The sequence below is a fragment of the Bactrocera neohumeralis genome, chromosome 6 (genome assembly GCF_024586455.1).
Source record: "Bactrocera neohumeralis isolate Rockhampton chromosome 6, APGP_CSIRO_Bneo_wtdbg2-racon-allhic-juicebox.fasta_v2, whole genome shotgun sequence".
Lineage (NCBI taxonomy): Eukaryota > Metazoa > Arthropoda > Insecta > Diptera > Tephritidae > Bactrocera > Bactrocera neohumeralis.
The window spans coordinates 25,855,035-25,881,562 of NC_065923.1; the positions used below are offsets into that span (position 1 = coordinate 25,855,035).

General features: G+C 34.6%; 1 protein-coding gene across 5 annotated transcripts in view; it reads right to left on the reverse strand.

The window, feature by feature from the left end:
- The window catches only part of LOC126762947 (titin homolog), a 162,793-nt gene that overhangs the window by 96,145 nt on the left and 40,120 nt on the right, over positions 1–26,528 (reverse strand). The window lies entirely within an intron of this gene.

A 26,528-nucleotide genomic window follows, 5' to 3' on the forward strand; every position in this document is an offset into this window, starting at 1 on the left:
TACCTTCTTGTCTAAATATCGTAAACTCTGAGGAATTTTATGTTCTGTCGACCAAAACATTGGAGAATACCGAAAAGAAACTATTTTGAAATATTGTTGTTTGAAAATACCCCAAAGAAAGGGAAAAGAGCGTAGCGTTTATCGTTTGGAAGGGCGAAATAAGAGAGACACTCTTAGTTTCTGAAACAAAAATTTGAGGTAATTGTAGGTAAGGTCTGGAGAACTTTTCTCAAGACAAGACTTTTTCTAACTTTCTTACTAACATTGAAACTGTCAGAGGAATATCAATTTCTCTTTCGTGCTGATATTTGTATCGAAAAGTTTCCAATTCAAGAACATTGACGTTGATATTTAGGTTAGACAACTGTAATAATGTCCGAAGTTTCTTCAGGTATTCATGGATAACTGGAGATAAGCTGAGCTTTCCGTTAGCCGAATATGTGACCGTATCAGAAAAAATCAGTATATGTAAGAAACAGTATATTAACCCATTGAGAAGTACAGTTTTTCGTTTTTGATTGAAGAAAACAAAAAAGAAAATAAACGAAATCGTTGAAGATTGCTCTATATTTTTAACACAAGAGTATCACAGCAAGGGTCAAAAGACCTTATAAAATTTCGGCATGAGATTTAGTAGAATTTTTTGGAAAATTATGGGAACGGTTATTTAGAACTAACCATTAATTATTTATCCCTGAATATTTCTACATTTTTCCCATTTCTTCAATAAACTTTCTCAAGCTGATGTTTCTGATGACTATGTAATTGCTATAAAACAATTTATTACCATTTTTCTTGAAGAACTTATTTAAAAAAGTAAAATTTTATGCTAAAGCGCTTACTATAAATTTTTATAGCAACCTTCAGCATCCACATATCGTTAGACAACAAGTTTTCTCCTTCCTTTTTAACACCTCAAGCGGCATAAGACAGCATAGCCTGGCACAGAAACTTCATAACAACTAACCAAATCTGTAGGAGAATCGGAATGCTCTAAGAGGAATCGTAAACAAAGTAACGGATGCGAACGCGCCATAATTGGACAACGATGACCTTCATTGCGGACAATAAGGAAAACATATACATACTCGCTCAGCACCACTATTTATATACATAAATATACGAGTATATGACGAGCAAATAGGAATTCCTGTTGTGAGAGAGCAACACACGCTAAATAACTTCCATGCAACTAGACATAACCACACAACAACAACAACAAAACCATCAAACAAATGACTAACCGAACAACTGCAATAACAATGACGTATGCAGAGAAATGGCCGGTTAGACGAAGGAGCTCAATTGCGAAGCGGTACTTCACAAGTTCGCCAGTTCGTAGTGTTCGCTGTCACTGCCACTGCCATGACCACTGTCAGTGCCATATTTGAGGCAAGCCTCGGAGACTTGACGCAAAGTTATGCAGTCGTCTTGTCATTTATGGTGGCAGTTTTGCCGGTAGTCAGCCGCGGCGCGTTGTCTGCGGCAGCTGAAGTAATGGCCGGCCACTTGGTTGCTACTTTTGAGATTTGTTACGTTTTCATTGTCAATTTGTGGCTGTTTTCCATTTTGCTGTTACTTTTAACTTTACTATTCTTCTGCAGCCATATTTTATCTACTTTTACTCGTTAATATTGATTGTTGATGGCTTTTCACTGAAATGTTTTGCTATTTGAGTGTGATTTATGAATTTTGCTCTGAAAAATATTTTATAGTAAATGTACACTATGACAGAGATTCTATGCTAAACAAATTCAACCTAAACTGTGTGTTTAAGCTGAATCAAAGCCTTTCAACATTATGACCAGTGGCTGAGTTTTGTCGAGGAGATGAAAATCCATATAGTCGTCGAATTGTCTCACTTTTGGTATTCTATAAAATCCAAAAAAAGTTTTCCGAGCTTTTGCATACTAAAAGAATTTCTGACTTTGAGACCTTCTGATACAGCTTGAACTATTTGGAACATTTTCTTCTAATGTTTATCCTCAAAACTGAAAAATGAGAACCCGAGTGTAAATGAAAAATCGAATTATTGCCTTATAAAATTAAACAACATCTCTAGAATATTGTCCTAAATTTTCAAGTTGATCCGGATAATAGTTTCAGAGATACAGCCTTGAGAACCTGTGGCGCGCGAGGCTAGCTAGACTAAGTACGCCGTCTTTTTTCTCTAAAGTGTATTTTTGAAGTCGGTTGGCTAGATTTATAGAGAACTACTCAACCGATCTTCGTGAAATTTTACACAGATCTTTGAGATACAATTCTTAAAGACTTGGACGAACGATTTTTTTCCATTACAACTATTTGAGAAAAAATTTATTTTTTTTGTAAAAAGTCTGCCTAAAATTCAATTTTCGATTTTTTTTCCTTCGCCTAAGTTCTATGTTAAGGTTTTAACTAAAACACATATTTTTTATTTTAAATGATCCTGTAAGGATCTATCTTATCCTGCCAACGTGGGCAAGTTAAATAAAATATTTAATTTTTTATATGAGGAAAAAGTTTTGAAAAAAGGCTGTTTTTTTACCGTAGGAAATGGGTTTCCTACCCCTTCAGATATGTAGGGAATTCGTTGTAGAACCACTTTTGCTTCAAATTTTCTGAAATAAGTCGGCAATATCGTAATAAAGATTGCTCTCTTTCTCTTTTTTTGTACATAAGGGCAATATTACGATTCTTTTGGCGCCGCGATTTGATTGTACGGATGGATGGAGGAGGTCCTCAGGATTAAAAAATGTATACACATATACCCTCCTCAGACTCTTAGTTTTCGAGATATTTCTATTTAAAGCTCATAAGTGCTCCCGAGAAAGCGTGTATAACCGAGAACGATGAACATTTACAACGAAAATTTTTCCTTAAATACCGAAACAGCAAAACACGATCTCATTGTGAATTAAATTCTAAAAAATAACTGTAATTCACATAACGTTTGATGTCATATATTTCATTTACATTCAAGCTTTGGTTTTCATTCATAATTTTATAAGATTTCATTCGTGTATTTTTATGTCAACGAATTTATTATTGAACGTTTACAAAATTAACGAAATATTTTTTGTCTACGTTTTCAACAATAGAAACAGTTTAACTGGTTTATTATCGAACCCTAACTTTCATTTAATATAATTCCGTGATCTTCATCTAAAGTCGTGAAACAACTTAAAATGGCTGATACCGCACAACAGTTCCAGGCCATGTGAGTCTAATTTCGTTGATTTCCTTATCTAAAATACCAAAGTAAAAATTCTCCATCTATCATTGAAGTGACCAGAAAATTTTGGAAGAACCCATGCTTTCTGTGCCAAAGGGTATACCACCGACCGGCATCGACAAATTCATTTATCCAATCAAATTAAATTTAATTGGCGCTCAAATGTTGCATATTCAGGTGCTTAGTAGACGCGACTTTTTCATTAAACCACAAAATTTTCTTTTCTTATTCATTTTCATATTTTTTGTGTGCTCTACAGGGCCGGCGTCTTATGATGGTGCGCCTACTGTCAGATGATGAAAATAAGTACATGCAAGAATTAGAGAAAGTTGGTCTTACGCTTTGGAGATAATAAGCACATTATAAACTACTTTTCGGTTTTACGAATTTTATTCATAATTTCGACCTTTAGGTATATTTTTCAACTACTCAAAAGCTAAACTCATTAAGTACGTACATATATGTGCAGTTAATTAGAACAAAATTGATATACATTTCTCTGTATGCAAAAAAAAAATTCGATAAATTATACACTTATTATTTTGTAAATTGAAAAATTATTTTTTAAATGGCGGTTTATGTGTAGTAGTCGGAGTCGTAAAATACTTCTTTCAATCAATTATATTGGCAATAAAAAGCCGCAGAAATTCTTCTTTAAAAAGTAATAGTATGTTTTACCATCCCACAAGATAAGGTAAATAGATGAGAATTGCACCGCGAGCCTAGGACTATTATGCCCTCTCTTATGGGATGTGATCCATATTTGGAAACATGGATCTAAGGGCCATTATCCTGCATCTGCAGAACTGGCGATTTGCATAAAAAGCTATGTATCATGTTATGTAAGTGCTTCTTCAGCTTACAGTGCCCAGTGTAGAATGCGACATGTAGCCTGAGTTTCTCCTTAGGGAGGTTGATTACGTAATTACACCTGTTGAGGTTATAAACCCCGTTAGCAACTTGGCATGGCGCATGCTTTGGAGTTTTTGCCAATACCTCTCACTGCCTATTCCTTCTTCCTTGCGGAGCAGCTCCTTTATAGTATGAGGGCCCACGGCGTTGAAGAATGCAGGTGCTACCATATTTGTGGATACTGCGAAAGGGCAAGCTCTTCAGTTAGTTCATTCTTGGCTATACTTCTGGTATACGTTCCGCTAAACTCGATCACATAGGCTTGACTGTCGCTTAGTATGGTTATACTTTCATTACGATGGTTGCTTTGGAAGTTTATCTCTGCGCATTAAATTATAGCAAAGAATACTAGGAATATAGCATTGAAAAATGCTCGGAAAAATTTTGCATAGATATGGAGAGTTTGGTGCGTGGTCCTGCGACTCCTGCACCAATTCCCTCCGACGTTTTCGAACCATAAGCAATAGCTCGAGAGTGCAATCATTAAATTCAGCCTTACTGCTGAGGGTAACCTTGAATTTCTTGGTGTCGTATACCCTTTTGGTAATGCTGTCCCTTGGGAGAAGAATCAATGGTAATCAAATTCTCATACTTAACTGTATGAGTTATGGTCGTTTAACTACTCTTGGTTCATGTGTCAGTGTGTCAGATAGTCATAACCTAGAAATTGTAATAGCACTTTTGTTGAGTGTCTTTTTTTGCTTTTTTGGATGAGATATCGGTTGTGAAGCAAAGCTTCAAAATTGGTTTTGAATAAAGCAGTTAAATTGACGGTTATTGTTCTTATAAAATTTTGTATCCATTTGATCTAAAAATTAAATAGAACTGATTGTCTTACCCATCTTTATCCGACCTGTCTTAATGTATGGAATAAAATGTTCAGAGATTATGAGGCAACCTATATGGTATTTGATTCTATGCTAAACTTATCGATCTTTAAACGTTGACAACCCTGTATTTCGTTTAAAATTAGGCGACTAGGTGCAGAAACTTTTTGATGGCATCAAGTTATGGCATTAATTATGTTAAATTTAAGAGAATACCTATCGCATGTCCGTTTCTAGGGCTTCCAGTGAAGGAATTTGCGAAACGCTAAACCAGCTAGTACGCTATTGTAGATCTGGTCTAAATCATCATGTGATGATAAAGTGATGTCAATAACAAAGAGAAGTCGATTAAATGGCATAAATATTTTCCAACTAAGATATTAACGAAGGTTCTTTTTCGTTGTCTGATACAGAAAATCTTATAAAATTGACGAGGTTTCTAAATATGACAATAATTTTTAAGAAGATACTTCATATTTACACGACAAGTATAGCCTTAATACCTCGATCGATTGTGGTCAAAGGCATATGTATTACCTCAGATTTAAGAAGCCACCCTATACGGCAGATATATGAAGATGAATCAAGTTCCTAACGACAAATTTTCGTCATATCGGCGATGTTAAATAAAGTTTATAATCGTCATTCGTTATTAGAACCCAATATCATCATTTGTCAAAAGTTCTTTCTCGAAAAAAAAAATTTGAAAATTTACCGATTTTGTTGGATTAAAATAGCATTTGAATGACATGGAAAAATGTTAATAAAATGCCTAAAAAGTCGAAAGACTTAAAAGCTTCCCAAACCAGTGGTATGAGGCAGATACCCTGAACAGCGTATATTATGTTAGCCAAGCAGTTTGTAACAACCAGAAATAATCGTCGAAGACCTCAATTCTTAAGATATTGATCTTTGCAGGCGACCTTTTCTCCCAAAGAAGTTGTTCATTTGTCGTAACCGCCGATATCGAACCACTATGGGATGTATGTGCTATACAAACTGCTTAATCAAAACAAAATTCTTTTATGGGAAATCCTTTTATTTGGCAAGATATCTTCACGAAATTTGGCACGGATTATTTTTGAAGACAACGGTGCAATTTACGAACAAATTGTTTAGATCAGACCACAATAACATATATGTATGTAGCTGTTAACACAAACTGAACGATCAAAATCACGTTCTTTTATAGAAAAATTTTTATTTAAAATGATATCTTCAGGAAATTTGGAAAATATTACTCTCAAAAGTAACGCTTTAATCACCGAACATGTTCAGATCGTACCTCTATATCATATAGCTGTCATATCACCGATCTATCCAAGTCAAGAAAATGATCCTTTATACCCTTTAATAGTATAATAAGGGCATCTGAGGTGCGTAGTTAAGCTTTAACGTTTTTTCTTGCTTTTTACCTCATTTTTAAAAGAAGCGCGTGATGACATTAATGTCCTCATTAATCATAAGATAAATTGGTTACTTCCCATAATATAAGTAAATGCGTGCTTACATAAGCAACTACATGTTTCTTAGCACTTCTTCGCTTAATATGCAAATATGTGCGTATGTGTGTTTGTGTGTACGCACTAACAACTAACAAGCATCATCACACCACCTAAAAAGCACCAACTCAGCCCAAATTGGTTGTGATGCGGTGAAAGCAATTTTCTCGCTTCAAAGAATTCTGACTTTTTTCTACTTTTTGTTTTTTTTTTTCACCTGCTTTTGGTACTGTTGTTGCTTCTTTGCATATTTTTTCGCCAAAAAAAGTTAAATTTCTCGAACGAAAATTGCTGGAACACTAAAGACTTGCAGCAATGGCCATTGATTATGCACAGTGCGGTCAATAAGTACAGCAACAAAAGCGAAGTAACAACAAAATGACGGCGCTTATGAGTAGACAAGGCAACTAACAGCTTAACAACCGTTGCTTAAAGTAAAATGCTGCGGAGCCAATGAAGTCAGCAACAGCAACTACAACAACAACAACAACGCCACCAATAACAATTGCTGTTCAGAAGCAACGCAGACTTTATGTTGCCTTGATAAGCGATAGGTGAGCAGTAAGCGTTTACACCGCCGGTAACCGATACGGAGCCGATGTGGCGATGCGACGCAGTGATCTGCATGCAAACCGGGGTCGACAGCGACAGGCATGTGTGTATATGTGCCATATACTAAAAGTAATATAGATTGCGGCAGACATGCATGGCAGCGAATGTGGGACCCCGCCGCCCGCCACTGCTGCCCACACCGAAACGCTGTGCATGCGAGCATATTTTACCGGCTGATTGCATCGCTTTTGCGCGTTGCCGTCATCTGAGATCGCGGTGTGTGCGTGTGTGCTTGTGGAAATCGCTTGGGCTAATAAGCCGCGCATGCGCGAGCACGCATGTCGGGCGGTTCGCAAGGCGCGCACACATGTGCACTAACATGCATATCTATTATGGGTGCTTTACGCTTTTATGTTTTCATTTTTGTTGCTGTTGTTTTGTTGTATTCTTGTCCGCCCGACTACTTTTACATCGGTATGCACGTGACGATTGTCAAAAGATAAATGCGCTGGCGAAAGATCTCAGGTGAAAAGGTTAAACAATTATTTACGAAAGCGCAACAATCCATGTTGTTACACGTCCACCGTTGAGCTTATCTGCTTACAAGCACATATACATATGTATGCATGCATGCAGTTTATGTACGCCTTCAAAAAATTTTATGGATATGTATGTAGGTATAAAGCAGCCATAACTTTCCAAGTATGTGCTTTGTGCGATTTGGAATTACAGAGCTTTACTTAGACGATTTATATACTTACTTACAAATATGAAGGCGATTCGATTAGTACTTAGTCTGAAAAAACGAAAAAATTTAAAGTTTTGAAAAAGCGACATCGCCTCGCTCTATGGGCTCTTGAAAAGTTCCAAGAAGATCCGATCTTTTCTAGCCAAATTTTGTTCAGGGATGAGGTTCATTTCTGGTTCAATGGGTATGTAAACAAGTGAAATGGCCGCATTTGGGGCGAAGAGCAACCTGAAGAGATTCAAGAGCTACCATTTCATCCAGACCAACGGTTTGGTGACGCTTAAGGGCCGGTGGAATTATCGGTCCATATTTCTTCAAACAATTATGCCGGTGAGAACGTAACCGTCAACTGCGACCGTTATCGCCCCTTGATAACCGATTATTTTATGCCTGTAATTGAAGCTCGTGATCTCGGCGACATTTGGTTTCAACAAGACGGCGCCACTTTCCACATATCTCATGAATCAATGAACTTATTGAGAGAACACTTCGGAGGGTAGAAAATTTCAAGTTTTTGTCCGGTCGAGTGGTCACCAAAATCGTGCGATATCACACCGTTCGATTTTGTCCTGTGGGGATATATACAGTCTGTGCAGACAGTCTAATATTGACTCAGACCTTGAAGCAAAACATGCGTGTCATTCGCCTGTTACCAGTCGAAATGCTCGAACGAGTTATCGAAAATGAACGGATGGAGTATAGTGAGACGTAGCCGCGTCTAACATTTAAAAGAAATAATCTTCCAAAAATAAATGCCAAGGAATCTTCTTTTGAATGATAATAAACATTCTCCATTAAATTTGATGTTTCTGTGTTTTTAGTTAAAAAAAGTAGAGAACTTCGAAAGGAATTTCTCTTTACTTCACTCAATGATGCTAAGGTTTCTTTGAACTGTCTGAAAATACAAAAAAATTTTCTAACGGTTTGAAAAGTAGAACTCTGTGGCGAACATAACCGTTTAATTCGGCTCAAATTTCAGTCTGGTGAATGGTTTTTTAAAGTGTAGAAACAAAAAAAGTCGTACGTAATCAAATACTGAAGAGTAGAAGGGATAAATTTAATGAAACTACCGTACACTAAATACTATGAGGTTTATGGAGCTTTGTGCAGAGATAACTCTCTGTTAGGGTGCGTTTAAAGTGCTCCCAATCACGCAGGACTTAAGGAAATTTAAGAAAAAAATGCAAAATTTTTCAATTGTCAAAAATTCATTTTCAAAAAATTTAAAATTTTTCAAAACAAAGGGTTTTAAACCCTCTAAAAACAACATTCAAAAAAGAGTTTTAAGTCTCCCTAAACTCAGCTGCATTAAAACATTCATTCGCTCCTCCAGCAAGTGCACCTTAAGCCGAAACATAAGATATTCTTCGCAATCGCAACAAGTTCTACACATTGTCAGACGCATCATTAATCGTCATAATACATTGTTGCAATGTTTTTTCTTTCACAACAAGTGATGTACCATACATACTACAATATATGTATGTATGGAGCGGAACATTGAAAAAATTGTGGGGAGAACATATGGCCCGCAGCATACACGCCGGTAATTGAAGTATTCATTTTATGTATGTACATACATATATTCATGTATGTATATGTAAATACTATGTTTTATTGAAAAACATATATTGTGTGTATGTATAGACTGTTGATACTGACGTTTAATGTTGGGAAAATATTTTCGGGTGTTCAGTTTCACCAGACAAGTAAATTTTGTAAATAAAAACAAACTATTACTGTCGATATTGAAAGCTTTTTTCCTATTTTATCCGGCATTTTAACCAAATATTGTCTAATTAAATTGCTATGGTACGGTTAACGCACTTTTAGTGATTTTCAACATAACCTTTGTATGGGAGGTGGGCGTGGTTATTATCCGATTTCTTCCATTTTTGAACTGTATATGGAAATGCCTGAAGAAAACGACTCTATAAATTTTGACATAGCTATAGTTTTCCGAGATATGTACAAAAAACTTAGTAGGGGGCGGGGCCACGCCCACTTTTCCAAAAAAATTGCGTCCAAATATGCCCCTCCCTAATGCGATCCTTTGTGCTAAATTTCACTTTAATATCTTTATTTATGGCTTAGTTATGACACTTTATAGGTTTTCGGTTTCCGTCATTTTGTGGGCGTGGCGTGGCCGATTTTGCCCATCTTCGAACTTAACCTTCTTATGGAGCCAAGAAATACGTGTACCAAGTTTCATTATGATATCTCAATTTTTACTCAAGTTACAGCTTGCACGGAACGGACGGACAGACAGACATCCGGATTTCGACTCTACTCGTCGCCCTGTTCACTTTGGTATATATAACCCTATATCTGACTCTTTTAGTTTTAGGACTTACAAACAACCGTTATGTGAACAAAACTATAATACTCTCCTTAGCAACATTGTTGCGAGAGTTAAAAAAATTTCACGCCATTGCAAATTTTTGGTCGATCATTTTGAAAGGTAAAGGTTCGAAATGGAGGATCGACCTACATATGTATGTGTAGAAGTTCACACAAGTAAAGAAAGTTCTCTGAGAAAGTATTTAATTTATTTTATTTTCTTCAAATATTTTTCTGTGTATTCTTAAAATGTGTAATTATGTAAAAAAAAATTTCCTCAAAAATTTAAAATTATTGATAATGTATGTCCCATTCACTTGGGAGTGGCCAGAAACAGTTCGGAACCAAACATTTTTAAATCACGATGCAACTGCCCAATAGAAATTGAACACATTTAGTTATAGAGTAACAAATTTTATTATTTGCAAAAATATTACTTTATGAAGTTGCCACCAGATTTCAGTTATAACATGTTTATTAACTATATTATTTGCACTGTGTGATTTGAAAATACTAATTAATTAAACAAATTAAATATATTTATTTGTTATGGTGTTGCCACATATTTTAATTTTCTAAATTATTTATAAATTTGATTGCGATATTAAGGAAAGGATTTGAAAAAAATCCTGAAATGTTGCTATGAATATAACTAACATAGTGTGGTGTTGCCACTTAATTCTGTGTAAAAAGTATTTTTAAATATACTATTAGTTAAACATTTTCAGTACTGTGTGACTAAAAATTTTAATCTAAGTTTAGTGTAATTAGATCTGAGTTAGTACAGAGTTGCCACACATTTTAATTTTCTAAACTAGTTTTATCTCAAAATTTAAAAAACAATTGATTATGATTTGAATGCGATATTTGGAAAAGCATTTTAAAAAATGTTGAAATGTTGCTATTAATACGTTATAGTGTAGCGTTGCCACATAATGCTATATAAAAATTATTTTGCAATATATTATTAACTGAAAATTTTCAATACTGACTGGCTAAATATATTCAATTGCTTTACGGTCTAGTAATTAGATCTAAGTTAGCGCAGAGTTGCCACACATTTTAATTTTCCAAATTGGTTTTAGCCCAAAATTTAAGGAACAAATCATTTATAATCATATATTTAGTAAATCGGTTTCAAAAAATTCTATGTTTCAATGAATATATTATAGTGTGGCGTTGCCACATAATTTTATGAAAAAAGTACTTTGTGGTATAATATTAGCTAAAAATTTTCAATACTGTCTTGCTAAATATCTTAATGGCTCTGCACGCTAGTAATTAGATCTAAGTTAGTACAGAGTTGCCACACTTTTTAAATTTGTTTTATTCTCTCATTGAAAATTTTGGATACTGCTCCTTTTTGTTTTAAAGGCTCTACGGGCTGGTAATTAGATCTTAGTTAGTGTAGAGCTGCCACACTTTTTAAATTTATTTTATTCTCTCATTGAAAAATTTTAATACTGTTGTGCTAAATGTTTTTAAATTTTTATAGAGGCTTGGATTTAAGAGTTAGTCATCACAGTGTTGCCGTATTTATTTTATATCTAAATTATTATAATTCTAAAAATTCTTAAAATAATCAAAAGATGACCAATTTTGAGAAAAAAAATACATAAGATATGTTGTTGCCAACTGTTTCGAAATAATATGGCAACCTTTGTTTGCATTAAAAAATTATTTGAAAATGTGCAAGATCTATGACATACTATGTTGTTGTTATAGCATCAAAAAAAATTCCTGAAGTAATTTCGACGAATGTTGCCGAGTTGACAGCTGTCGTTGGAACGGATGGCATCCACTATTGCATATCACTAACTGCAGTTATTTAAATTAGGTACATATACGAGTACATATGTATTTTATATCAATAGCGATTACCAGCTATAAAATTGTACTTCCAGACGCTCATTAAAAGCACATCATCGCGAATCTAGAACCCTAATGGTGCCATAGTTATATCTACATGTTTATGAGCATATAAAAAAAGAACTGCGAAAACATTATGATATCTCTCTTAACATTTGTGTCCATACATACACAAACACATACTCACCAACCTGCATAAATACTCGTACATTGCCTTGAATATATAGTCATTATGCAAATGACAGTTCTATCTAAATGACGGCAATTAGCCACGCATAGACGAAATTTATTTGGCTTCAACTAAAAGCACTTTCCCGATATACAAACATTCTTCGATGTAATTTCGAAAGCACGCTAATGCATCGTGGTGATAATAAGGCGTGGTAAATATGTGAAAAGAGTCATGCAAGCAGATTAAACAGCATTTACTTAGGCACACTTTGGCGATTTTGCTATTTTAAACGTCATAAAATGCATTTAGCGCATTTAGATCAGGTTACCAGCGTCCTAGCGCTACAGTCTTTTTGCGCATGCGCACACTCGGTTGCAGTGCAGACCGCAAGCACATACACTAAGTGCCGACGCGTGTTGTCTGGCTGACTGTCTAACTATCTGGCAGCGCTGCCAGCTGCTAAGAACAGCACAAAAGTTATTTGCTTTGATTGCTGACTTTCTTTCCCCGATTTTCCCCGACGACGACGAGTGACCGCCAGCAGCAATTTGCTGGTGGCCGGTTTAGTGTTGCTAAGTGCGCAAACCGTTTTGTTGCAAACGAGCGCAAATGTTCTGTAAGTGCTCGAGCATGAATGCTTGCTTGCTGGTATATAAAAAAAGCAGAAAATCAATCGCTTATTTATGTTTACTCGTGGGTGTTGTGGGTAATTTAATTTCGGAGCGGCAGTTATGCGCAATTTAGTTGTCACTGTTTCACAGTTCTTCGTATTCTTATCTTGCTTTATAGCATTTATTTCAATTTGTTCTTTTAAGCGCTTGATCTTGTAGCTTTTGCCCTTTTTTGTGGGTCTACTTAAGTCCTTAAATGACAGTACTCAGAATATACGCCTACTTTTAATGAAATATTGGTTGAAATCAATTTCCATTAACCCCAATAAAAATGACAAAAATAATTAAATTTCTAAGGCTTTATTATCTTTTAAAGTAATTATAGCTAATTTTTAAGCCCCCTAATATAGCTGCTAATATAGTTTCTCGAGCCCATATGAAATCAATGCCAAAACTCTCTGTCATGTTATTGAAGGCATAAAGACTCCATTGAATGCCAAAGTGGATGCCATACAAAATCCTAACTGATAACAACTCGAAAATATGCAGTATGTCTTTTGAAATCAATGCATAATCTTTACTCCTTACGACATTGAGAAGTCACATCGTGCTATCCGTTGAACATTATCTATACAAAAAGATCTCTAAATTATGTCTGGAAACAAGAATAGTTGACTTATTTTGAAGCCATACTTCCTGAAATACTTTGAACAAACCATCGTTTACTTGGTGCAGAACCCTCTTCCAAGAGCACCAAGAGGGTAACGCATGCGACGTCATTCACAGTGGAGGCAACAACACCTTCACCGACTCCTTTCCAATGAACAGCCTTCCGTTACATGACGTCGACGGCAACTTGGCTAACCCTTAACATCCTAACGGGGACTAGATACCTGTTAGAACAACAGAACAACAACAATCGAGAACTCCCATAAAACACATTCAAGATAGTGTTCCACAAACCGAAACTCGGTTCATTTACTAAAATACAGGTACGGACTTCAAAATTCTATCCACTGAAATAACGTACTGAAAGAGAAATCACCAACTATACCAAACGGAAATCTTAAGTTGCCTCAAGAAACAGTATTAACCTATTATTTAGCTTTCTATTTATACAAAGACAACTCAAATATACTTAACTAATATCTCTTTTCCTATACTTCGACTCGTTTCACTAATTTATTGAACTCTCGACTCGTTACAACCACGGCAAACAAGCGCCAAAGAGCATACATCCATACTGGCTAGCGAGCGTCTCGAAACCTGAATGCCGGGATGAGTGGGAATGGGATTAAATATTTAGTTTTACGCTCATAACTCCTTGAGAGCTTTGCCATGAGCTTAGGGGATCAATCTCTATATGAATAACTCTCTCTACCGATACTTCTAATATTCAGCTAGATATTCTGCTGAGAGATTTTTTAAGTACTGATCGACATCTCACTAGTTTTATATCGGTTATTAATATTTTTTGTTATATTATATTCATATTTTTGAATAAAAGAACTATTGAATAATTACACTACCCAACAAATCGGAAGAAAAAATTTTCGACAGAAGTGCTAGAAGGTCTGTCGTGTATTTGAGGAGTCTACAAATCTAAAGAAAAAATTTTCGACTAATGTTGATGGTTTGAAACCCCTACACCCCTTGACTACAACACAAAACATGGTGTTTGGAAATTTTTACTATCATTTTCGCTTTTAACAACCCAAAATTAGCAAAAAACACGCTCTAACATCACTGTTGCAAAATGACTGTAAACTAGTGTAATCAGCTCAAAAGCATTTAAGAAAAACTGCAAAATTATAAAATATTTATGTTACTCCTAATAATCGCAGACTACTTCAGTCGATTTGTATTCGAAAACAAATGAAACTGCAATTCCCAATAACGTATTTCTATTGCGCATGCTCAATTTGCGCGTACACCACAAAACTGACCTCTTACATTTATACAAGCATAAGAAATTCAACACCTTTACCCACACTAGAATGTGCAGACAACTTTTTGGGTGCGGACGACGCTTGTCGGAAATGTTTTCCAGCTTTAAATACACACTCTTTCTTAGCTCTTTCTGAGCCACGCGCACACAGTCTAACGAGATAATCCTCCCGCTCGTTATCTATGCGATTTAATTGTGGACCGACAAGCGAGGGGGCGTTTCACTAAGCGGGATTATTGGAATTTACGCGCATTTGCAACGGCAACCAGTTACAGAGGATGGCTGCTGCCGGCCGGTCAAGACGAGAGGCTCAAAAGCTTGGCGTTAGACCACTGCAATTTGAGACATAGGTATATGTATGGGTATGTGCATGTTCAGGTGTGGTAATTTGAGCGGAGGTGGTGGCTCAGCGTGTTTTCTTTTCAACTACATAAAGCGAAATTAGTTGCTGCAGACGAAATGCTTGTATTTTCTCCTTCGACAGGCTGCCACTTTGGTGGTCATATTTTAGAGATTTCAATTATAAATGTTGAGAAGTTTGTGGGAAGAAAAGGAAAAGTCGAAAACTTGAAACTTTAGATGTTTTCTGTAATTGTCGGATAGCTGTAGGTTATGTCTTTGGTAGTGTGTAATGTTAAGACGACTAGAGAGAAAGGAATGACATATGTCTCAAACCTTTGGCAAATTTTTACCTCGTTAGTGGTTAAAAATCCAAAACAGCGTATCATTGTTAAAAAATCGAAAATCGCTGTCATATATAATAATAAAATATAACCATTTCATAACCTAAGTACCGGTGTGTGATAACCAATATATAACCATTTTATAACCTAAATACCGGTGTGCAATAACCAATTTATAACCATTTTATAACCTAAATACCTGTGTGTGATAACCAATATATAACCATTTTATAACCAAATTCAAATTTCGTTTCAATTTTAGTGATTTCTATTATATTTTCTTCGCCTGTAAACTTACGTAAAGTGATGTTACGTTAATTTGTATTTTAGGTGACGATATGTAAGCAGTTATGTTCTGGAATATTTTGCTTGGTTTTGAGTAATTTTTGCAGAGCTTAAGTATATCTGTTCAAATCTTGAAACAAAATCTCTTAAGCAGTGTGGCACAGCACCTCGATCTGCCTCTCTAACTCGAAAGAAAGTAATTGCAGTTCAGCTGGACACACACACATTTTCAAAAAAAAAAAATTATTCAAACTGAAATTAGTAAAAAATTTGCCCTTCCGAGAGAAATTTCTCAGTATCGCCGAGAAGCTTCGTAAACAAATTTCTTTAGACCAAATAAGCAAATGACTCTTACTTTCCTCTATCTAAGGGCTTAGTTTTGACTGGTAGCAAACTTGTTGCTTTAAACTGCTCAGAGCAAGACCGAAATCTGTCGAAACCTTGAGACAAACTCTCTTAAGCAGTCCCTCTGATTCGAAAGAAAGTAATTGCAGTCCAGCTGGACACTACGAGGGCCAATTTTCAGTAGAAAAATATACAAAAAAAACAGTAGAGATGTCTCAGTATTGAGGCTTTTGCGGAGAAGCTTCGTATAAAAATTCCCTTAGGCCTCTATAAGTTACACGAACGACAAAAAGGGCAAATGGCTCTCACTTTCCGCTATCTAAGTGGTTAGTCTTGACTGGTAGCAAACTGCTCAGAGAAAAACCGAAATTCAAACCCTATTCGACACATACTAATTTTCTAACATACAAATTTTCCTGCAGAGTCCTCCATCATTATAGTTCAACTATCTCCTCATACAGAATATACAAATATAAATATTATATAATTCAAGTAAATATCTTTAAGTGACCCTGCTCGAATCGTGAAATCGTCGTTCATGTAAATTTTGTAAGCTTTTTTATATATTTTTATAAGCGATTGCGCAAACTTGATTGAGCTTTATGAGCAATTAACCCATACAAATGCATATTCATATATGCTAATTCAAAAGTATGTCAAAATATATGCAAATTTATTATTTACTGGTTTCCACTAAGGACATTGTAATTGTAAATGATGACTAATTAAATTCTAAAATGGCTCGCACATTGAATTCAAAATTATGGCTTACTTGGCAATAAAATTCGCAAGCGAGCAAATCTTTAAAAATACACACTCGCTTATGTCATACTTGCTACATGAAATGTCAATAAAAATTAAGTAGATTTTGATTAATGACGTTGCCACATAAACAGAATGTACAAAAAATGATATGGCGCCTATAATTCGCTTGACTTAAGCCGGTTTATTTTTTTAGTTTACGTCACTATTGTTTGTTTTTTTTTGTTTTAACACTAAGAGAATGATCGATGTTTACTGAAGTTTTAAATTTGGAGAAGCCAAGGGAGCATCTATTTGTCTTATGCTGACGCTTTTGAAGAGTACCGATCTATTTAATAACAACTCCGTCAAAGTTTTAGTATTAACGTCTCACAGACCCCTTAAACTGAATGAGTAACAGTGTCTCTCAAGACAGTTAGTCTTCATTGCTTCTGAAAATCCCGTTATGCATTAGGATTTTGAAAAATACTAGTATACTTAGCAGAAATTATTTTGCAGAAAAAAATTAAAGATATGAATGGCTAATAACTTTTTATGGGAAGATATGTATATATGTATGTATTTTTCAGAATGTCGAAACAACAGAGACGAAACTGGACTTTTAAACCTCCTTCTGTCTGTTCACGTAACGTAGGTATTCAAAAATGTTCACCATGAAGGCTATAACACTGTAACTGATAAAGTTATAAATCTCCAATTAAGTCCGAGGACTCACATAAGTATCATAAGCACATGTGTGGTTTGATGCCCAGAGGTTCTGGACTTGCTTGGTTCAGTGGAAACATTGTATAGGGTGATCTATTTCAAGGTTCCCTACTTTTTAAAGAAAAAACGCAGAAACTTCAAATTTAATGGTCGAATGTTAATTATCATTCGAAAGAACATTCTTTGGAATGACACGCTTTGCTCCTAGACAGATCCGAAGCGGGATTGTCCGCATATACTTTAGACTTTACATATCCCTACAGGAAAAAGTCTAACTGTGTGTTATCACGCGATCATACCCATTGAGCCAGAAATGGGCCTCATCGCAGAACAAAATTTGACTCAAAAACGTCGGATCTTCTTGGAACTTTGAGAGAGTACGTAGAACGAAACGATGTCGCTTGGAAAGGTCGAGCGGGGACTGTGACCACGGTGAGAAAAGAACATGTACAAAATTTCAGTTAGATATCTTGAAAATTAAGTAAGAATGCATAATTAAAACTGACTAAAATCGACCCAAACCAAACAAAAGACCCCCACATTAGCAAAATACTTTGTTTCAACCAAAACCAGTTCTTTATTTCAAAACCTTCTGTTAACACAACCGGGTTGTATGTACCACAGAACAGATCAGTGATCGTTTACACTCAATTGTATGTAACTGTGTATGTGTCTAGCGCACGCTCGAATGCCGGTTTGTCTGTGCACGTTTCGAAAACCAAAACAAGCTCAAGTGGCGAGACCGCACACAGGTTTTAAGCGCACTAAATCAGTACTTATGTATATATGAAGTATGCAAAAACAAAGAAAAACGAAAACAAAAACAAATCGAGCAATATTTATAATTTCAACTGACGGGGCTTATAACTGAAATATGAACCATTTACGGGCGGCGGCGACACCGTATGACATCACGGCAAAAAATATTACTCAGTATGAAAGTACACAGGGCATATACATACATACATATGTAGAATGTAAAGTCACATTTGCCTCTCGTTTACCGCAGTTTTTTCGCCGTTTCCTCATCGCTTATTCTTTTTTTTATATTTTTTTTGATTTTTTTGTTTTTGTCTTTTACTACAACTCAGAAAAAGTGATTTGCTGGTAATTAATAAAAATGCAAATGATGATATGCAAATGAGGCTGTACCAAGCGAAGTTTTATTCACTTTTATTTTACGCTTATTTCCCCCTCGCTCCGCTTTATTTATGCGTCGTCTTGGTTGCAGAGTCGATAGCGAGTGTTTCGGTTTTTCGATTTTTTCAGCTTTCAGCAAAAATTGCCGCTCAGCTTAAACGAGTTTTAATCTTAATTCGCTTATTTTTGAATTATTTATTATTTATTTTGATATTTTCAATATTTTTTTCACATTTTCTCATTCGACTTTTATCAGCGTTTTCATATTTATTGCGATTATAAAGTAATTACCGAGTAACAAATATGGCACGACAACGCGACCGATTTGCACGTAAATGCTTGCCGTTACATCTGTACACACTTGAACATATGTATTTTCGCACTGACATCATGTCAACAACAAATATAAGCCGCTTATGGGATTTTTACTCACAATTAAGCCAACGAATTTTTGAGTCGTGCATTTTTTTACAATAAAATATTTTTTTTTTTTCACAAATAAATAAAAATAGTCAATCAGCAAATAGCCAAGAAACGAAATAAATTCCCACCAAAGCGTCAAATGAATAATGCCAGTACAATGTCAGTATGCTTCTCGGAATGACTGAGTGCTAATTTTTAATATCTATTGTTATTTTTGTAATATTAGCTAGCTTTAATAAGTCGCTTCTTTATCCAATTTAGTTCATTAAAACAAAGAATGTGAATAAATACTCATTAAAGTGGTATAAAGCTTGATTTTTATTGTGTTTAGATTTATTGCATTTGTACCAGTTGCTTGTTCGATTCGCCCCTCTTCAAGGTATATGTCGAATAGACAGCAGCTGTTGTGGCTAGCACTGCTTAAAGATCTTTGTATATTTTATATTATGTTTAATGAGAATTTTGTTTAATTGAAAGCATTTGAAAGAATATATCAGAAACTAGAAAACGTTATTTGCATCATTGCCTAATGAATGTGGAGTATTTAACAGACATTGGGAGAAACTTTTTCTAACCCGTGACGAAAAAAGAACTGACGCAGATTAAAAACCTCTACTAAAATACTACTGCGCGAAAACCCATTTGTCGAAATATTTTGTTTTCTACGTTAGTATGACTGTCAGTGTTTAGTATACGCTTGTCTTTCTGAAGTATATAAAGTGCATTCGGCGATTTTCACGATGAGTAAAATTATTCAATAAAGAAGTTCCATTAAATTTTGTGTGCGGAATCAAATTTCTGCTGCCGAAACGTTCAGAACATTGGAAAAGGCCTTCGGTGATAATTGTTCGTCTCGAGCAAGTGTTTTTAATTGCTAAAAATTATTCAAAGAGGGTCGAGAACGCGTTGACGACGAACCACGTTCAGGACGGCCATCAACATCATCTGATCAATACGTCACTAAAATAAAGAAATTGCCGGTTGAGAATGGACGATTAACAGTGAGATATATTACTGGCATCGTTGGAATAACGGAAGGTTATGTGAAAACCATTTTGAAAGATTGCAAGATCGGTTCGAAAATCACTCAATTTTTTCGAAAAGCAGCGTAGCGTTAACGTCTGTAAAACAATGCTCTCCGACTACCAGGTTGTCATGAAACGTATTGTTACTGGCGATGAGTCTTGGATCTATGCTTTTGAACCAGAAACAAACGATCAAACGGCCGAATATCGTGGAAAAGATGAGCATAGATCTTCATTAAGAAGAAGCGTTATTACAAGTCACCTCTACTTAACATTATTTGCTATATATTCCCAAAAATATATAGCTGACAATATGAGAGAGTTGAAGGCTTTTTAATTTAAATGAAGGCCTTGTAAATTTTAGCAACTCACTGTGATTTATTAACTTTTAAACGCAACGCCAATAATCAGAACTTTCCTTAATTGTCAGATAAACTAAATATACTTAAACCTTTTCAAGTCTTTTTTGTTGAGTATATTGTTTGAGCGGAGCCTTCAGCCTGTGAAGCATTTTATATGGCAGAAGATTACCGCTTCAATACATACTAAGATGATCTGTAGTTATTTGAAGCGTAGTAGCCTAAGTTATTTTTCGTAAGGATGTACTATTTCCAAGTTAAGAAACTATTAATAACCAGATTATATAATATAACATTTTTCGAATGATGATCTTTATTGAAAGTTATAACTAGTGAAGAGCAACTGCTTTATATATAAGACAACATATGAACCAGTATAAATAGCATCTTTATGTCAGATTATAATGAACTTTACTCCATTTTATGTCATAAGTAATTTTTCTGTCAAAAAGTGCCAGTTTATTTGACAGTGTGATGAATTTTCGGCAGTGATAAAGTTTCTATTTGGTTAAAGATTTATGAAATTTTATACAAAGCATTCACCGGATCACTCACTCGCTCATTAATCGCAATCAAATTAATAAATTTATTAAATTTTTAGGCATGTTTTTTTACTACTAAGGTCAATTAGAATTAGAGTTAGTTAACAGAACTTTGTTCATAGTTCGAGGTATGCTTCAGTCCTTCGATATCAAAGTCTAACTTGCACTACTCGAGTGCGATTTAATACACAACTGTCCAGGCGCTTTACATTCAAAGCGTTATTTTCTTTTTCTTATTTCCTTAAATTGAATACATTCTAAGAGTAGAAATGCTGAGAATTCGGTAAGAGAGCTGTAGCCTAAGTTATTATGCTCATCTGATTGCAGGAACTCTATAACTAGGCGAGAAACTGTGTCAGCTTACTGGACGAAAATAAGTACTTGCTTCTTACTAAAAGCTGGAAAAGATCAAAAATTACACTTTTATATAAAATATGCACTTTTAAGCTGACTGGAGATTGAGGACTCCACCAAACCCCGAAAAATTAGAAATTTCGCATGGACCATTGCTTTAACAGCTGCTTTGGCGGGCAGCGCCAAGTTGTGGTGTTCGTGTCGATGTTATGTAACTATTATAGAGTACCTATAAGTTTGAAACCGTCTCTGATCGATGGGAATTTATGAGCAGACTTTTGACAACAAATATGCTGACAGAAATTATCATTATCATCAAAACTAATAAACATATTTTTTCGAATGCTTATCACTCCGCTTCATTGCCTTTTCCTTGGACCACACAACCTCTGGCCAATCAATTAAATAAACTTATATTTAAAATGAATAAAATTAGCTTCTGGCGACAGCCACATTCATACATACATATGTATGTGTATGTACGTGGGTGGCATTGGCTTCGGCGCTTGTTGACAAAGAATATTTTCAATATTTTGCGAACAGCTTTGATGTTTCGCCTTTTTTATTTACTTTTCATTAACAACAATTAAGCATTTTTTTGTTTATTTGATTTATTTTACTTTTTATTGTTGGTTTTGTTATGATTTGGTTTCATTCTGTGTTTCCAGCCGACGGATTTTTATGTTTTTTGTATAAAAGTGGTTTTATTTTCGAAAAATATTGATGATGCCATTTGTTTACGAGCCATTGTTGCTGGCAAAATAAAGTGTGTGGCGGATTAACTTCAAATGTGCCGAGTGGACACATTTAAATTGTGGCTATAACAAACATACAAAATTCATACTTATATGTGTGTGAATAAGTATCGTGTATACTTTACATATTTTTGTTTACCAAACACTGGTTTCTGTTTTACGGATTACAAATGCATACACTACAAACCTACATACATATGTACATATGTATGTATATGCATTATTACTCAACTTTTGGCTAAGTCGCCGCAGAGCGTGCAATGAACAAAGGAGCAGGCTGAGTGTTTTGTAATCTGCTTTGCTACAATTCATCACTGTTTTGTCTGTTGTCGCTTTGGCTTTAGTTTTTGCATTTTTTACGATTTATTTTTGCCTCAATGAAAGTGTGACACAGCAGGTGCCCATCATTTGTGTGGATTACATTGTATTTACTAGTGTGTTCTAAGGGCCTTTAGCATAAAACTGAATGAGTTTTGTTGTATATATGTAGATGTATGTATATATAGTATTTCTGTTCAAACTTTTTCTCAATGAAATAGTTGAAATATGTGTATCGAGTAAAAAAATGTTCAGAAATCATAAATCAACCCTTTGACCTCGCAGCGATTATCTCGGCGACTTGGCCTTCTTAACTCTTCGTCGACAATTTATGAAAGTATTTTTTGTGATTGCATAAGAGAATATTGAAAAAAATTAGAAATTCGGTTATTCGGTATATTATATTAAACTCGGCCATTGCGACGCCATTTCCGGTGAACCCTCGGAAAAAAGATGTGCCCGCGTTTACAGGATAACTCCTTTCAGGATCATCGAAAGTGTAAAAACGTTTTTTAGTTAAAACCTTAAGGGAGTATTCCTGTCTTTTTTGAAAAAATCTATTTTTTTTTGCATATCTTGAAAGTTTAGACTTTCAAAAATATGATCTTGGAAGGATTTTTCAAAATTCGACTTATTTTCGGAGATACAGCCGATTTTGTGACGTGGCGTCCGTGTACACTAGAATTGTCTCCTAAACTTTAAACGCGTTTTTCTCAAAACTGACTTTTTCGGAACGATACCCATAATTTCTCAGGTTCTACTGGACCGATTTACATGAAATTTTTATAGAGTCTTCTTTATAGACTTGTCTTTGGTTGGAACTAGCCCCATTCCCAAATTTTTATTTATATTATTTTTAAAAAATTCGAAATAGTCAGAAAAAGTGATCCAAAAAAACTTGTTTTTCAGGCAGTCGCCATTTTGTGGAAATGCGACATTATTCTTGATTAATAATCTTCTTTTTTTTTGGTTTCAGATAACTAGGAGGGTTAAAGTCATGGGTATGGTCACGTGGAGATTTTTAGAGACCCTGTACTTCGTCAGCTCATAATTTCTGAAACTTCTTACCGTTTTTAGTTTTTAATTTTTAATTTTTTTCTGTACTCTTCTAAAATTAACAAATAACTAATAAAAAAATGGATTTTAAAAATATTAATTGGCTTTTTTTTACGACACTGAACTTTGAGGAAGGAAAAAACACTGAAATATGGATTTTTGATACATATTTGTTATCGAAAAAAATTCCTTCGTTCAAGTCTTTAAGAATTGTACCTCAAAAACCTGTGTAAAATTTCATGAAGATTGGTTAAGTAGTTATCGAGAAATCTTGCCAACCGACCTCAAAAATACTGTTTGGAGAAAAACGCATTTACATAAAGACGGCGCACTTAGCCTAGCTAGCCTCGAGCGCACAAGTTCTCAAGGCTGTATCTCCGAAACTATTACTCGTATCAACTTGAAAATTTAGGACAATGTTCTAGAGTCGTTGTAGAATTTAAGAAGACAATAAAAAGTTCGATCTTTTTTTAATCCGTAAACCCAGGTAACCTCTTAAACAAACCGTGGGCATACCTTAAAATCGATTAGTGAGTTTTTTGCACCTCATGGTATTCTTCTCTACTGTACTAAAAATCCCTTTGTGTCTTTTTGAAAGAATTTCGCTGTTCATAATTTCACATTCGGAACTAGAAACAGCGTCAGCAATAAGTTCTATTTGAAGTTTGTTAGAAAATTTAAACTTAAATTTTTTTGGTTTTTTGGTTTGTTTTGGTATTTGTGTTAGTTACAATATTTTATTGCTGTAGGCTTGAAGTTGGGATATTGCTTGCGGTCGGGATGAGACTAGTTCATGAAATTCATCATAAAGATCGGTGTCTTTACTATAGTGTGTATGTAAGTTGACGACATAGTATATGTAGGATCTTTTTGTATCTTATTGAGGTTATGTTCTAAAAAAAAGGTTATATTTTAAAAACATTTCTCAATCATTTTATGATACTCTTTGGCCTAAATTCAATTCCCATGTGAAGTTGTTTAGTAAGTTCATTTTATGAAAATACTCTATGTATTTGCCAAAAATTTAGATCTAGAGAGAGAAAGTAAATGACAAACGCCTTCCATGACACTACAAAGAGCAGACCCCTCGAATAAGATATTCCTAAATCACTGTAATTCGAATATTAACGTATGGACATATGCAAAGTTGTGTGGCAGGTAAAAGCAGGAAGAGCGCTCTGGATTGCGTGCGGCCAACAGGTGCCGGTGTCCTCAGCTCTTTAATTGGTGTTTTTACAAGCAAAAAATATAAGTGATGATGCAGCCTTTTCTGCATATCTCACTATCTGGTAAACAAAGCACGTACGGCCCACAAAACTGCATTAAATTTCGCCAAGCACGCAATCGAGTAAAAAAAAATTATTGTCTGAGATAAGTGACAGCTCACGTTCTTCATACATTTTTCTTCTTTTTTTTAACATTTTCTCTTATAATTCTTATACATATGTACTTGGTATATGCATATATTTGTGTGATTCCACTCATTTATATATATTTTCACTGCTTTTTCGGCCACTTATAATTTGATTGCGAAATGTTTGCAATTAGTTATGCTTGTGCTGTGGTGTCCTCGATGTGTTACACTTTTTATTGATCATTTGCTTGACTTGCGTTTTATACTCTTGCAACATGTTGCTACAGAGTATAATAGATTTGTTCACCGAAAGGTTGTATATGTATGTCAAATCCAACAAAAACCAAATATTTGGACCCAAATACCTATAGTTTTGTGTCAGATATATCATTAAAATTCAGAGATAATCTTTTCCTGACAATGGTATGTCAGGGTGTCGAAAATTGGTTGAATCGTGTAAATACTTCCCATAGCCCCTTTATAATTAATATGAAGATTTTCGAACTTCTCAATGAAAATGTAAAAGCGTGTTTTACTTCTAACAGAGTATTTTTGTGCCTAAAATAGATAAAATTGGACGAAAACTTGACTTAGCCCCATAAAACAAACATATGTATAAGATCCGTGTAACTTACTCCATATGTTTGGTAATGGTATGTGAGGTACGATATTCATGATATGTGGTATTGACAAAAATAGATAAAGTGGAGTCAATACTACTCCCAACTCTCATATACTACATATCTACATATGTATACATATATAATGATTTTCGTTTATGAGTTATATATAGTATGTGTATATATGTACATATAAAATTGCTTGGATTCCCATCCTCTGGTTGACATTTTACACCTTAAGGCATTTTAAGGCTTGCTTTGATTCTTGCAAGTTGCAAGAGCATACAATTTTCGGTAGCACCCGAACTTAGCCCTTCCTTACTTGTTATTATTTTATTTTTGGTATTTACTTTTGGTTTTATTTATAAATATTCTGCGTTGATGTCATACTTTCAACAAAAACATACCCGCACACATTTTGTTAATTTGTTTTCTGAAAACAATTTGTATGCTTACTTTTAATGGTGACTGCTGTTAGACATATGTATATATGTACATAAATTATGGTGGAATATATGTATACGTATATTTTGTATATGAAAAATTTTTATTCTTATACAATATTTAATTAAATTTTATTTTTTAAGTTAGTGTAAAGTATAAACTCTTTTAGCCGAGCCTTCTAGAATAAGCTTTGGTCTAACTCAGGAACAATCATCTCATATTATTGACATAAAATACCACAAAGATTTTATGTACTCGATAAAAGTAACGAGTTTACAAAAGTATCCCTGAGATAATGATTTTTTAACCGATCTACAGTATATACTTTTATTACAGCTCGTTCAAACCTTTTAGGCTTTTTTTAACTTAGCAGACTGTCGATTTATAGAAGTTTCGAAATTTATAAATTAATGTTGCTTCTAAATAACTGACACTAAAGTATATTTAAACTTTTTTTGAGGTTTAACTATTTTCCCTATTTTGAATGCCTTTTAGACCGAAGCAATATCAATCACCCCATCCAAGTTGGTTAGAATTTTCGATCGGGTTCAATACAACTGTACTATTTGCAAGGTTAGTAGGAAAATAGGCCTTGAAATAAACTCACCTCTTAAAACGAAGTTTTGCTCTAAGAATTGCGAATCTACTTCGAGAATATTGGTT